Source organism: Athene cunicularia (assembly GCF_003259725.1).
Source record: "Athene cunicularia isolate RWA chromosome 12 unlocalized genomic scaffold, athCun1 chr12_part1, whole genome shotgun sequence".
Lineage (NCBI taxonomy): Eukaryota > Metazoa > Chordata > Aves > Strigiformes > Strigidae > Athene > Athene cunicularia.
Window position 1 is genome coordinate 5,779 of NW_020799116.1, and position 15,008 is coordinate 20,786.

Consider the following 15,008-nt stretch of genomic DNA (forward strand, 5'->3'; position numbering starts at 1 on the left):
GTTCCTTTTAATTTTTTACCACTGTAGATCTCACAGGGCACGATAGGAATAGATAAACACTATTTTACCCATTTTTACAGGGAGAAGGGATCACTTAAGATACCGTGGTGAGTCACTGACATAGCCTGAATAGCATCCGTGTTGTGTTCTTGTCACTGAACTCTGGCTCTATCATCACAGACTCCTGAGAATTCCTGGCAGGATGTTGCCTCATCTGGGAAGAGGAACAGATTGCAGTTCCTGTCTAGAGAATGAGGCAACAAAGGCTTGGCTTTGTTTTAAATTATGTAAGTGTCCTCTTCAGAGAGCATAGCTGTTGGTCAGAAATGTGACGTAACTATAGACATGCAGAGCAAGTGCCATTCAACTTCAAAGCAAATATGGGCTTTCAGTGGGAAGGAGACAATCCAAGACCTTCAAGAATAAGGTTTTTTTTAATGGTTTGGGTTTGAGGGTTTTTTTGGTTTATGGTTTCTACTGAGCAAAAGTATTTTTTTCTTTATAGTTACACTTGGTTCTACCTCTTGCAGTGCAGAGATAGATGGCTGCTTCCTTGTTTATGGAAGCTGCATACAAGACCCAAACTGTTACAAAGAGTAGCTGCCTTGTGACACTGGCTCTGAATCATTAGTGACTGCAGTACAGGGTGACAGGAGCTCATGTGAGATCAGCACCACTTTCTGGGGTCAAGTCATATGTCCTGCCACATCTGAACAGGCCAGGAAATAGTGATGAGATGCTTAAGGACTGATGGTAAAACTTAGAACAAGGTCCTGGGGCCTTGCACATCAAACCAGTGACTGTGCTCATGTGCTGTGCCTGGAGCTTACTTTCAGGCTCGGTGTTTCAAGACAGGTAAAAAGGGCTGCCACTTCATGCTCCTTAGGGGCCAGAGAATATCGTCATAGTAGAAACTCGGTCTCTTTGCTTTCTGCAATTTCTATTCCTGAAGCACCAGTGAATGCTTTTCTCTCTGCTTCCTCAGTTCTGTTCCTGTGGAAGATCCTTTCCAAGATACACCGAAGAACCTGTTACTGAGGTAAAAACAGAAGAAAAGAAACTGATTATCTCCCAGAGCACCAGAAAAGATGCCTGAAAAGTGGCTTGGCTCACTTGATTGTTTTGGTGGTTTTTTACTGGGCGACAAGTCCTAAAGAATACACACTTCAGAGAATGAGAGAGAAGACAAACAAGCAAATATTCACCTGGAGTGTTTTGCCTTTAGCCAGTAGGCAGCGCTGTTCTTGGGCATCCTTGAAGAAAGCATACAGCTATGAAATGTGCAGGGTCTGAGTGAGCCTGGTCCACAGAACAGGTTTTAAAAAAAGGTGAAAGAAGCAAAGGAAAGTGAGGATAACAGCCTGTATGGATAATTCAGTACCAGAGAGTGTAACAGCAGATTTGGTTTTCTATAAGTGACTGGTCTCAGGACTGTAAAAACAGACAGAGTGAAGCTGTAGAGTGTTTTAAAAGGGATACAGGTAGAAACTCCTAAACAGAGCTCCGTGGGAGACAATATATACTGGGGGACAATGCTTTTGAGGGTGTCAGTACAAGCTGATAGGCTTTCCCCCTCCAAGCCTTTACCGCCAAATTGCTGCCACAAGGATCTCTGGGTAGAATTCAGGTGTGTCCTTCAGATATGTCCTTAGCCTGGATGGCAGCCTTTGTGAGCACCAGTATATGTGTTGTCTCCCTGTCTCATAATGAGAGGACGGATCAGGCTCACTGTTTCTGCCAGAACAGACATCATAGAAGCACTGCCAGGGACAAAGAGGTAAAGCTTATTTAACTTCAATATAGAAAAAGGCTATACTTACCTTTAGTTTTAAAATTAGTTCTAAAAGTCATGAACAAGGGTGAGGTATCCTCCTCTTGGATGCCCTCAGAGCCAGGCAGCAGCCTCCAAGAGTCAAACTCTGAGTCCTGCTGACTGCATTTCAGCTTTACACACTGGTTCGAAACATCTGTACATACCACTAGCAGTACTAAAATGCTGAAGTTTCCATTAAACAACCCCTCCACACACAGTCTGCATCCCCAGACTGCAAGCAGCTGGCTTGATAACAGTCGTGCCTTTTCAAGTTAATGTATATTCCTATGGGGCTTAATCGATCTCTTCCATCCCCTGGACTCACCCTAGGAATGGATCATCACCAGTTGTTGACATTAAGGCTTTCCCTTTCCAGCTGAGTGCCCCTTGCAGGATCCTATGCACTATTGATTTCTCTGAGGGGTGGAGGAAGGAGGGTTTCCTAGAGCAGCAAAAACATTTTGATTGACGTTTAGTTCCCATGGCTGTCTGGAAGAACTGAAATCTCCATTTCTCTTCCACAAAAATCTCATTTTGCTTCCTTTTTATAGCATACTTTTGGCTGCTACTTTTAAATGGAAGTCAGTCAAAAAGTGAAAGACACCATTTATTCTGGTGGTTGAAGGCTGGCTGAAGCCAGATAAGATGTCTTTTTTTTTTTTTAATGTGGAAAGCTAGAAGTCAACCATCACCTGCCCTGGAAAGGAACTCTGTGGTGGCTGTTTGAGAAAGGAGCAAAGAAAATCCTCAGCCACCTTAGCTATTGAATGACAAAACAATTTTAAAAAGTAATACCTGCAAGTTCTGGGTTCAGGTGCAGGGACTGCTAAGGCTTATATATATTATCTGGCATTACTACAGAAACAGCCTCAAATGGGAAACCAAGGCTAAAACATGGCTGCACAAACACCCCCCTGGTGTCTGAACCACAGAAGTCTCTCAGTTACTGATAGCAGCTGGACCATCAACTCTCTTGAGCCAGGTAATGTTTTTTCACATAGTATATTTTTGGTTGATCTGAGCATGGATTCAGCTGAAACCAAAGGGAGATTTAATATGGAGGGTGGGTTTTGCCAGTTAAACTGTTTACTCAGATGAGTTCCCACTCCATTTCACCATACGGCTAACACAAAGGGCAGCACAGATATGAGGGATGGTGCAAGCACAGGATGAATGAGCAAGTTTGCTGGTTTCAGCTGCAGCATCAGGCCGATGCTGGGAGGTGGCATAAACCATATGTGGAACTAAGGCATTTTAATGTAAATTATCTTTGGATGGAAGAGGAAATGCTTAAAGCTCAGAGTATCATTTAAAGGGACACTGATTTTTGAACACACACAGAGACCAATGTGAGAAATATACATTAACCAGCCTTGACTACCACACTTCAAGATATCTTGAAAAAATGCGGTAAATATTAGATAGTATGACCTAATTATTTAGTGTCAGTAACTCAGTCTGCTGTGGAAGAATATTCCTGTTTCTTGTAATCATTCCCTAATAATGCTGTGAGTCAAGGGAAAGCAACATTGTCTTAGGACGTCTGGGATACAAGACAGTGAAAATAACTGTAAGTGGGAAATCAGACTGGTATCCTTTGTTTCCAGTTCAAGTGTAAAAGGAAGAAAAAGGAAGGAAAACACCATCATTAGAAGAAAGGTCCCAAGATTTGTTTTGTTTTTATTTTTGCTCTGTTTACAGGATCTGTTTTAAATGCTTCCCAGATTTTTAGTTCGATCTATAGGTTTGGAATTTGTCCCATATTACACCCCATCATGTTGTTATTTCTGCACTGACAGTATCCTTTTAATTTGTGCATTTAAAGGTCAAAAAAAAAAAGTGAATGACTGAGTGGGTGTATTTCTAAAGAGCACATGTACGCTGTGCAGAGACTAAATGGCTAATGTGCACATTCCTGCTGCAAGAGCCCCATCCCTGAGGATATTCAGCTCCTCCAAAAAGCTCCTGAGCACCTACAGTAGCCCAAGGAAGACTTTGAACGCTCAGCACTTCTTGGGAAATGCTTAGCATTCCTCAGTATGATACCTGCCTTAGTGTTTATAGGAAACACCTCTACGTTTTAGTAACTGAAGGCATAGGGCTGACAAGAGGCTCCTGCTGGCAGCTTTTTGTGCTGATTTTATTCTTGGCCTCACCTGATTATTCACCCTGTCATGTTTTGTTAGCATAGGCAGGGAAGAAAATTAGTGCCTTAAACTATCCATCAGATTATAAGGTGCCTTCCAAGACATAATTCTCAATTATTATCCAGCTGTTATATATATCCTCTGGGGACTGACTACCCTGCAGATGGTCAGGGGAGTGCAATATACTAAACAATTGTCTAAAATAGGCTGGGACTTTTAGCCCTTTATTAATTTTTCCCTATCTCTCCTTTTTTTTTTCCTTTTTTTTTTTCTTTTTGGTCCTTAAGGCGTAAAGCAGGAATCTTTCTTAAATAGAATGAAGGACACACTAATAAATACCTGCCACAAGAAACTTGTTCATTAAAATGGCACAGTGCAGCACAAGCTGCAGTGCTAGATATTGTGGATTTAAAGTGCTGACCTTTTAAACAATGATTTGCCATCAGCACTGCGTGATGAGTAGCAGGGCTGTCAGGCTGGCCTGATTGCAAAAACTTATTTTTTAGTATATATTATTTTGCCATACTACAGTGCGATTGAGAATAAATGTAAACCCCATTTCACAGCTAGAGGAAATAAATCAAACATAGGTTACGGTATCACCAAGGTCACAGTGCAGTCTCAAAACCTGGCTCCTCCTCAGTGGTGATGCTTTGGGCACACTGACCTGGTGTGTTGACCTCCTCTACCCACTTTCTCCTCCCTCCCTTTCATGGTTGGGTTGTGACCTCAGGTCTGAGTGATAGCAGCAGTGCAAGCAGCTGGTGTTTTTCTTCCACAACTCCTCAGACACACGGAACAGAAATCTGCCAGAGCAGTGTCACCTTTGCACTGCATGGTCTCATGAGCCAGCTGCAGAGGATGACCAAGGAACTTGTCAAGAATTCGCTGGTCACAAGCAAAGGCAGTCACTCAGCAGGGCTTGCCGTTTGCTGTAATTCAGGATGTGCTGTGGTCAATTTGTCTCATCTTTTCAGGTCTCTGCATGTGACACTTGCCTGTAAGTTATGACTCCAGCTAAGACACGTAGAGGCTTCAGAGTCAGTTGTGACCAATTAAACGGGCCTTCCCCTTATTTGAGAGCACCTCCCACTGCAGCGAGAGCTGGAGAGCAGGCTCCGGGCAAGCAGCCTCTGCCAGGTGACTGACAACCACACTGCTCAAGGAGAAGAAGGTTGTCCAGGGAACCACTGCATGTATTTGCACTAGATCTTAAAAAAAATGCACATTTTTTGCCAAAAGGAATGTGGCTTAAATGGCTTTGGGCCAAAGTTATGCAGTTCGTCACACTTCGAGCTTGTGGCCATTGGAAAGGAGATGAGCTCACCAGGTGGGTAGCAGTGTCAGTCTTTCACTGTATGGGTGGTAAGGATGCTGGCCAAGATTAGCTTCTGCACTGGGCCTCTAGCACCATCATTACAGAGCTGTGTTATCTGCACAGGAACATACTTAAGCGCCGTGGAGCTTCATCACTCTCATTTCCACAAGGGTTTCATTCCCATTTCTCTCAGTCTGGTGAATGTGGGACCTTAATTCCAACATGCACTGAGAAACACATCATCAAGCTCCTGCAGCCACAGCAGGGCAGGTGGACATGGCAGAGACAGGAACAGGGATATGCTTTTGCAAAGGAGAATTACATCACTGAGGTCCAAGTTTGCAAAGGAAGAGAATGACAGTAAGCAAAGGTCTCTTCTTCAGCCTGCTTAGCTCCTGACCCCTTTTGGGAAGGTAAAGGTCACAGAATAAATGATTTTGCAAGCCTTTTCCCATGGGCTAAATTAATCCTCTTGATACTTCTAAGGATGATCTTTAATGATTGTTCATATGGAGTATTTATGGTATTAAATACTGAAAGTTCTGGGGTAACAGATTCTCAGAAATAAACTATATAAAGGAAAATTAAACTATGTATAATGTACATATTCAATAAAGACAGCAAATCACACAGGTTCTGAGAACAATTATAACAATTTTTTGCCAGATCTGGGAGCTTTTTTGCTCTTTACCTTTCAATAAAGCTGGCAAAGCATTTGACAGTGTATCTTCATAACAAAGTGCTCTCTGGAGAGTGTGATAAATTAATATGGGCCAGAAAATTGCCTTCATTAAAACATTTTATTGGTGTGGAAGTATAGTTATTCCCCATGCAGACTCATTCTCATTATCTAAGAGTTGCTGCATGATTTTACTCAAGTATATAAATGTGCAGGGCAGGAGGGAGGAAGGGGTGAGAGAAAGAAAACAGTAGGAGATACTCATGGACTTCTAAGATCAGGAGAGGACAATCCATTTTCATTTGCTAAGAACATCTCCCACCCCATGGGAGCCAGGCACTGCAATTACAGTGGGCCATAAAAAGGTATCCCCCTCCCCTCACTAAATGCAAAATGTTGGATTTCTGTTATACTACCCTAAGATCTAACCTTGTTAAAGCACTGACTGTAACATTATTAGGCCCAAATCCAGACATCACCCATGAGGGAGAAAACAGATGCAACTCCCGTGACAGTGCAGTTCTGCAGTGGTGGAAGAAAACGACTCTCAGACATGAACACAATAGCACAAGTATTTATCAAAGATGTAGTGTCCTGAGTTAAATATACCAGTTTTTTTGCAAAGTCCAAGCAGCCAAAAGGAGGTGGTTCTGTGCAGCTCACATAATGAAACCATGGAGCTCCTTGCCACAAGGCAGGTGAATGCCAATAGTTTAAGCAGACCAAAAATGGTAACAGAAGTCTGAATAGAAAGAAAACCCCCTGGGTCTAGGAAATCCTGGGCCACAGATCTCTGGAGAATGGGAAATTAGCCTGGGGGATGATCATTACCCACCTGCACTCTTAAGGCATCTGTATTTGCTGCTCTGGGACACAGGATGCTGGGCTGGACAGAGCTCTGGTTTGACCTGCATGGCCGCGCTCACTGCCTTTGGCACTGGGTGGAACTGAGGGACTCCAGGAGAGTGGCATACACTAAGCAGGACTGTCCTCCAAGGCCACAAGCAACAGCAACCAGCATGGTCCTTTGCCATGGGAACGTCTGCCCAGATACAGCCTATGGACACTGTGCCTCTCAGCTGCCCCGACAGCCAGGCACTGCTGGCCCTGTCGGAGCAGGCAAGGTGTCCTCTACTGCCCTGGGGCGCGGGGGAGAGCCCTCAGCCAATGGGCCATTGCCACGGAATCCGCATGCTTCGGCCTTGCTTCTGCACACCTCTCTAGCTGGACAACACACCAGCTGGGTCTGGACTTGTTTCCAAGCACGAGAACTAAACTAAGGGCAGATTTGCAACAACAATGCTGTTCTGTAGAATCAGCTTTCCTTGTTAAGAAAAGCCACCTATGCCTCTGCAGAGGCTGCTAATAGCATCCTGCATCACACAGACCAAAACAAGGGATTTCTCAGACCTGTCATGGGCTGCTGCCTTGAGGAAAAGGACACAGTGGCTGCAAAAGAAGATACCCTTCACCACCTCCCCGTAACAGAGATACTGACAATTTGGGAGTCAGGAACACATTCCCATAATGGGACTTAATTCCAGCTGGGAAAATGTATTTTACAACTTCAGCAGCTCAAACCCATCTGCAGCACTTCAGGACCATATGTTCTGGAGGCAGCATGGATTATTTATCCTGAAACTCTTTGGTGTAAAACACATTTAAGCCTCCATTTACTATCATGATGTGAAAGTCAGTATCTATTAAGGAGCTTACGCCATGCTCTGTCAGTGTGGGAGAACTCTGGCCAGCGGGATCTACTGATTACAGCAAAAGATGGCGATCCATGAGAGCTAAAACCTCAGCTTTCACAACTGTGCTCAGGGCGAACTAACATGCGATTGTGACAAGTAATGAACAGCTGCAGAACTGCAGGCACAATTAGTGCCTGCACAGAGTTCTGAAGTACACAGACGCAGGCTTAGATCCTCCACAAACGTGACCCTGAGACAATCTTGCCAGTCTAGCTGGGCCTTCATTTTCTGATGAAACAGGGAATAAAAAAATCCTTTCTGTCAAAAAAAGGCAGCGTAAAAGCAGCTGTCAACATGGTCAACAACTTTTCTGAGCATTGAAGGCTGCTGATGAGAGGCATCATGAGAATGAAAAGCACCTCTCCCCCTTCTGCAGAGGAAGGTGCCTTCTGACTCACCTGAGAACACGGGAGAGCAGGCTCTGCCCCAGGTGCCAGGCAAAGGGGCAAAGCTCCAAACAGCTCCAGTTCTGAACCCACACTCTTGCTTCCATGATGCTCCTCTAGTCGACTCTAAAGGCCCCAGCATTAGCTGGGGCTGGTGTCCCTCTTAGCCCTCCCACCTCTGGGGCAATGTCTCTGCTGTGATGCACCTGTGACCCACTGGCAGATGCCCTGGCTCACACTCACCTGCCTTGTGCAGACCTTAGCCCAAGCAGGACACAGGTTTTCTCAATCTCACTGTGGCTCTCAGGCCTCACATGTGCCCGGACACTGTGGTACGCTCACTCACAGCCCCAGGTGAGCCAACAAAATCTCATCAGCTGCTACACAGCATAACACCTGCTCCAGGAAACCACCAGTAACAGTTTTGGGGGCAGAACTGAGTAGGGACAGGGTAACGTACAGGCTAAACCCCAGGATGAACAGCTAGGAAAACTGTTTACAGGACTGCTGTATGCATCAGCTGTTAAGAGGCTTACACATCAACTTTAAGATCGCATTAGTGTATAGGACAAAGTAGCATCTTGGAGAGGACTGACCAAAGCCATTTCTGTATACTGTAGAGAGAAAGGAAGGAACACAGTAATTCAAGGACAATGACACCTAGTTACCTAAGCCAGCCCTGAAACACTGATCCAGGAGGAGGATGGTGATACCTAGGGAAATTTATCTTGAAGAATCAGATAGCCAGTGGAAAAAAATGGGAAAATATATGGAAAAGGGAAAACCAGATTTACTTACATATGCTAAGATAGCACTGACCAAAAATATGGGAAATTGGTTTAAAAAACCCACCCAGATTTACTGGCTGTAATAAGGCTGAGAAGTGGCAGTTAAAGAAGATTCATTAATCACAGAGACATGGTTCTCTCAGCAGCCATGTAGGACACTATCTATTAGAATTTATAGACAATAACGTTACCCCAAAGGCCACTGTTGCAATGAGCAGCATGCACTTCAGCAAAGATGCAAAAGACCAACCAGGCCATGGAGAGATGAAACTACAATTTCCCCTTGAGAGGCAGATACCAAGGAAAAGAGGGGAGACACATGGGTAAGGGCAGAAGGGGCAGCAAGTGCAATAGGACTGCACTTAACACCCTCTACTAGTGTTCAGCTGCCTGTTAAACCTGAGCCAGACCTAAGTCTTGAACCGGCAGGTTTAAAGGGTATATACTTCAGCCACTGTCCTGCCAATGTCATCCCAATCCCCAGTGTGACAATACAGTAACACAAATTTTACACCCCCTCCTACTCCAAAGAACTTGGATCAAAACCAGTACAGCCACGTAGCCAGTGTGCTGCGCCAGCCTGAAGCGATGTATCTCGAATAGCTTTAATGCTGGTTCTGGTATTGCTTACCTACTGTCACAGCTGGAACAAAATTATCTAAACTGTGTTGTGCACAAAGCCTTCAATGAATCAGAACCTAAAAGAATTTCTAAAGTATGCTATTAAAAAGAAATAAGCCAAGACTGATAAAAACACTGTATTCATGCCAGGGAAGGTAATCCAGGCATTCTCAACACACATGATATTTTCTAATACTCAATATGCAAGTGCATAAATGTAATGCGGCAGAACCATTCAGCATTGTTTTTTTTCTTTTCGTTTAAACCAAAACAGTTGCTTTTAAGCAGGTTTTTATCATCCTCCCACTCTACTTACTACACATTTTCCTCCATCATGAACCTGAAAGTGAAATTGGCTATAAAGCAAAATGAGGCTGGCTGTCTTGACTTCCCTTTGCAGGAGCAAGCAGAGAAAACAGCAGACACTGATTGTGCACATGAAATTAGATTTCAAAAATTGTGCAGTTGGCTATACAAAGACATTTGTTATGCAGCTTTTAAATTGACAGTGTTGCTTTAAAAAAAGGCTAAAACTGAAAAAATAGAATGTAAATCTGACACCCCATTTCTATAAACCTTTTAAAATAATGATGCTGCTAATGAATGCTGAATTACAGCGTAAATCTAATAGATCAACTCATGGCACCTAGAGATTATGATGACAGGACTTCATCAGGTGTAATGAATATACCAGAGGAGTAAACAATGATTATCTCATTATGTTAAACATGTTACCTATTTTTCTTTATTAAGGAAACATTCATTTAATTTTTCCTTCCAACAAAGCAAACACTTGAGGAGCTACTGCTAGCTTCATCCAGCAGGGTCTGGGATTTCATTTCCTCTAGATTACTGTGAGGTATCTGAGAAGGTGCAAGAGGTCTGACTGCTTGTTGTTGTCAGAATGAAAGCAGTGTTTTCAAATGAAAAAATCTAATTAAGGAGGCTTTCTTGGTTTCATTGAAAAAATTTCACTTTCCTGTTGTACCTTCCACCTCAACATTGTTGCTTTTTCTGATTTAGCATTGCTGTTTTCCAGGAATAGTGGAAAAATGAGGTTTTGTCATTGTTCACAGAACAAGGACAGCAAAAGTGAGTCAGCAAGAGGTGGCTCTAGCACAGCAAGAGGCATTTTGTCTTAGGGAGTTCATAGACCCCAAAATAGTTTTCAACAGAGAGCTATTAGCAAGTAATATGCTAAAATAGGAGATAACTCTGGAAGCCTTTTCCATACTCAGTGGTGCAGGATGTACCCTTCATCTGAAATGCTTGGAGTTGGAAATAGCTGCAGGGAAGAAGCCAGGAAGCAATCTCAAGATTCAGCAATGGCATTGAATGTCATAGTCCCTCTTAAATACTTTCTCTGGCCCATTTTAAAATGGTGTGGTGCAAGAAGATGGGAAAAACACACTGGAGGAGAGAGCAGCAGTCCAAAGGCCATGGATGAGGCAGAACCTGCCCAAGAAAGAAGGAAGAGAGCTGATGAGGCTGCTGGCTGGATGCTGGAGTTCTTGGTCGATGTGAAATCAGATGGGCTTTTTCTAGTTCTTGCTTTAGTAACTGAGTGATGAGTGAGAAATGCAGTTCCTGACTTCGAGGGGATGCATCCAGCAGGAATGTCAACTCCACCCCCACCAACCTCATCAATACAGCCCTATAAAAAATTTGCTGCACTGTCCCCAGTCTTCAGCTTCATTAATGACAGCTACCTGGGATGTATCTGTACCCAGCATGCTGCAGTGACGTGGGGCATTGCAAAAAACATCCAACCTGTACTGCACTGTAAGCAACATCCTGAAACTTCAGAGAAGTGAAGAATACTGTGGCTGTTCCACAATACAGTTCTGCTGTACCATAGCAAGGGACCATTTTATCCTGGAAGAGGTCCCCCAGCAGCATTACATGCATGACTGCATTACAGTGTCTGTGAATATAGGTGTAATAATCATACATCTGCATAAACCCATCAGTTTGCAATGTTTGTAAGAGATGGCTGGTTGAGAAGGAGGGGCTCTAGCCTCTTCCAGCTGAGTTTCAAATTCTATGATATTCCTGTTGCTGTATGCTGTTCTTATCCTGTAAAGCGTAATGATAAAATCCATTGAACTGGTTAGTTAAGCTGAGTTTAAGGCTGCATGGTATCTCTGGAGAAACACAGAAAGCAAGCAGAACATTCTGCTCTATCTTTACTATGATCTTCTAAAGTATCACAAGGTTTCTACATTTGCCTGATCTTATATGTCCCTATCACCAGTCTGCAAAGTCAAAACATCCATGGTTGCTAAGTCCTCATGCAAAGGATTTTTTCCACTGGTGCACATATTACTGTCTAGTAGCAATGAGTTCACTGACACACTTCACACCAAAATCAAAAGCCTTTGTTCTCTATTCCACTAAGTCTAAAAGTTCTTATGGCTGCTGTTATCTAAAGCCAACAAACATGCTTCAGCAACCCATGCACTGCAGGAATTTCCTTTGTGGGCGTGTGTTGTCTGACTCTCACTTGGAGCTGTTTTAAATCCAGCTATGGCTCAGCCTGCCCTTTAATGATTAACTGTTTCTCCACTCCCCTCAGTGGTGTTTGAAAGGTTAGGGTAAGTGCAATCCTGAGCAGACACCCCATAATATGGTGATGCTGAGCCCTATGTCTTACTGTCTGATCAAATGCTGACCAGTGGAAAGCAGTTGCAGATCCACCCAGGTAGAAGCAGTACTTGTTTACAATGCTCAGATTTTGGCCTAATATAGATTAATTTACAGCATGGGCAAGACATAAGGATCATGTTCACATCGCACACATCTGCCACAACTTCTGCCTTGACTTCCACCTCTAGAAAAAAACTCTCAAAAAACTTCTTCATATATCTCATGTGCAAGCCAGTCCTCTTTCCACCAGCACCAGCAAAGAGCAGCCAGCACAGCTGGGTCCCTGCCCTGCAGATGCTCTGCAAGGACTGGAACCTTCACTGTCCCAGGCTAAACACTCCTGTTCAATGTTTTGCTACATGAGAAGCTATCATCAATATTTATTCTTTTTTTCTTTTTTTTTAATTCACTTTAATTCTGTATTTTTATCTCACACAGTTGGAATCAAAACACTCTGAAAAAAAACTAGTATCTTTGAATTTAATGCAGTACTAGGAGTAAATGACTGACACCAGGCCCCCTACCCAACCACATCTGATAGAAGTTCTATGCCTCTTGCAAGCACATTGACTATCTGAAGTGGTTACTCCAATAATCTTCCCTCTCAAGTCTTGGGGACAGCTAAGAAAGGCTAATAAATCTCAATTTTTATCAGACTTCGCTTCATCCATACTCTGCTGAGGGAAAGGCAACATTTAAAGCCAAGTGAAATTTTACAGCTCTAGGAAGAGTTCAACATAAAGTGAAAATTGCAGGCTACAGAAACAAGAAGAACAGAGTAATATATACAAGGTTTTCTTAATACCCACAAGAGTCTGACTGTGGAGTGGTATTTCCAACTGACACCAATTATCTTTTAAAGGCTGGTTGCTCGATGGTGTTTATCCAGTTGCCGTGAAGGTCTGCTGACAGTTAGGGCTAGAGATCCAGGATCCATAAAGTATCTCTACAAAATAGCTCTCCTCCATACAATGCTGGAAGTGGGGGTTTTTGCCTCCTTCAGGTACGGATTCTAGATGCTTCTATGCTGATACGGGTGTCTGCTTTGGCCCAATGATCACTGTGTTTTCTCCCAAATAATTGGCACATCATTTCAGATTCAATATCTCCATTTCAAGTAACACAAACATCTGGAAAGAAAGCAACCAAAGTCTCCATGATGCATAGTTTGCACATGTCCCTCGTAAAACACAATAGCTCCATCCCTGGGAATAGCAGCTGCTCGTGCAGACAGCAGGTATATGGATTTTTAAATATAAGTAGACAGGGAGAAACCTAACACTTGAATACCCTTGCCTCCAATACACATAATGTAGACATACATAGATTGGAGTCCTGTATTACAATATGTATGTCCTGATAGATATCAGAATATCTAGTCTCTAATTAGATCCAAATTCTGCTTAGATTTGGGCCTATTTCTGATTGTTTTTAATGACACTGTAACCATGTCCAAGCCAGCAATTACACTAGAAAGACAAGTGACAGCAGAACTACGTCTTTTCCGCCAAACATTTACCTGTTTTGCTGATAGATAATCTATCTCACTCCTTACAGGATTTATCGCCCTTTCTGGCTCCACATTTCCTAGGAGTTACATGGGAAGAGATTTGTTGCTGTTGAAACCTGTTGCTGTAAATGCTGTTATGGTGTATTCTTCTGCAAGGGGAGGATTAACTCGACTGTTAAGAGGTGTTGGGGACTGAGAAGTGCTAAAACCAGGTTGTCGTGCTGTTCAGTCAATGTCAGCAATGTGAGCTTTGCTGTCACTTTGCATCTCTTGTTTGCCTCATCCCCAGCCACCTACAATACTTTTAATCAAAACACCTCTGTATATTTACCTGTCCTGACAAATCTACTGTCCCTGGACACTCTGACAGAGATGTTACTTTTCACTCTATTGCCTATTATGAAAGGCAGTATCCTTGGGACGCAGACAGGCTGCAGCTCTTCATGAGGGTTGGGGTGGTGGAAGGCATTTCTGTGATAAAAGTGCATCCCTGCCTGGTGGGAAAGTACCTCCTGTTTGGGGCAGATCTTATCCCTCAGAGTTCACATCAGGAACCTAGACCCCACTGCCCTTTGCACCTCTTACTGCTGACGAGGAAAACCTAACCACACATGAGCAATGTACTTCACCTCTTTGTAATTCCAGGTTGAAAACCCACTTCAAAACTGTTCCAGTACAGACTGTCTGGTGATGCACAGGACAAATCAGGCTGAGAATGGAAACCAATACCACAAAGGTTTCATGCTTTTAGATTATTCTCTACTACTATGCTTTGATCTGCAATTTAAAAGCCCTGTGCTCCCAGCCACGCCAGAGCTAAGACGAGAGCATCTTGGTTATTACATTAGTGTTATTCATTTTGTTGGTTATTTCTGGTATAGCCACAGACATTATCTATACTTGATTACCTCGTCAGATGTATTGATCCTATAACTGACTGTGGAACTCACAATCCCATGTGTGACCACACAAGATATGTCATCCTTATTCCTTGTCCAGCAGGAAATGTGTCTAGGTTCATTTACCTTTTCAAAACCTTTTTGTTAATGTTTGTAACAACAAATTAATGCAATTCACACTGCGACGCACGGTCTCACAAGTCTCCATGTCAACAGGAACAGGAAAGTCTGAAACAGCTCCATTGCGTTTTGGTTTTATAGCCTAGCAGAGATTCACATCTGGTTCCAGAAACAATTAACCTTTTTAAGGGAGTGCTACAGCCTAGCCTTCTTAAACCCTACCAACTGTATATAACTATATCCACCTCTGGGTGCAAGAGATACACATTGCCTAGCAAACAGATTTTATTGCTGTGCACAAGCTTGACTATAGAGCAGAAATAGACG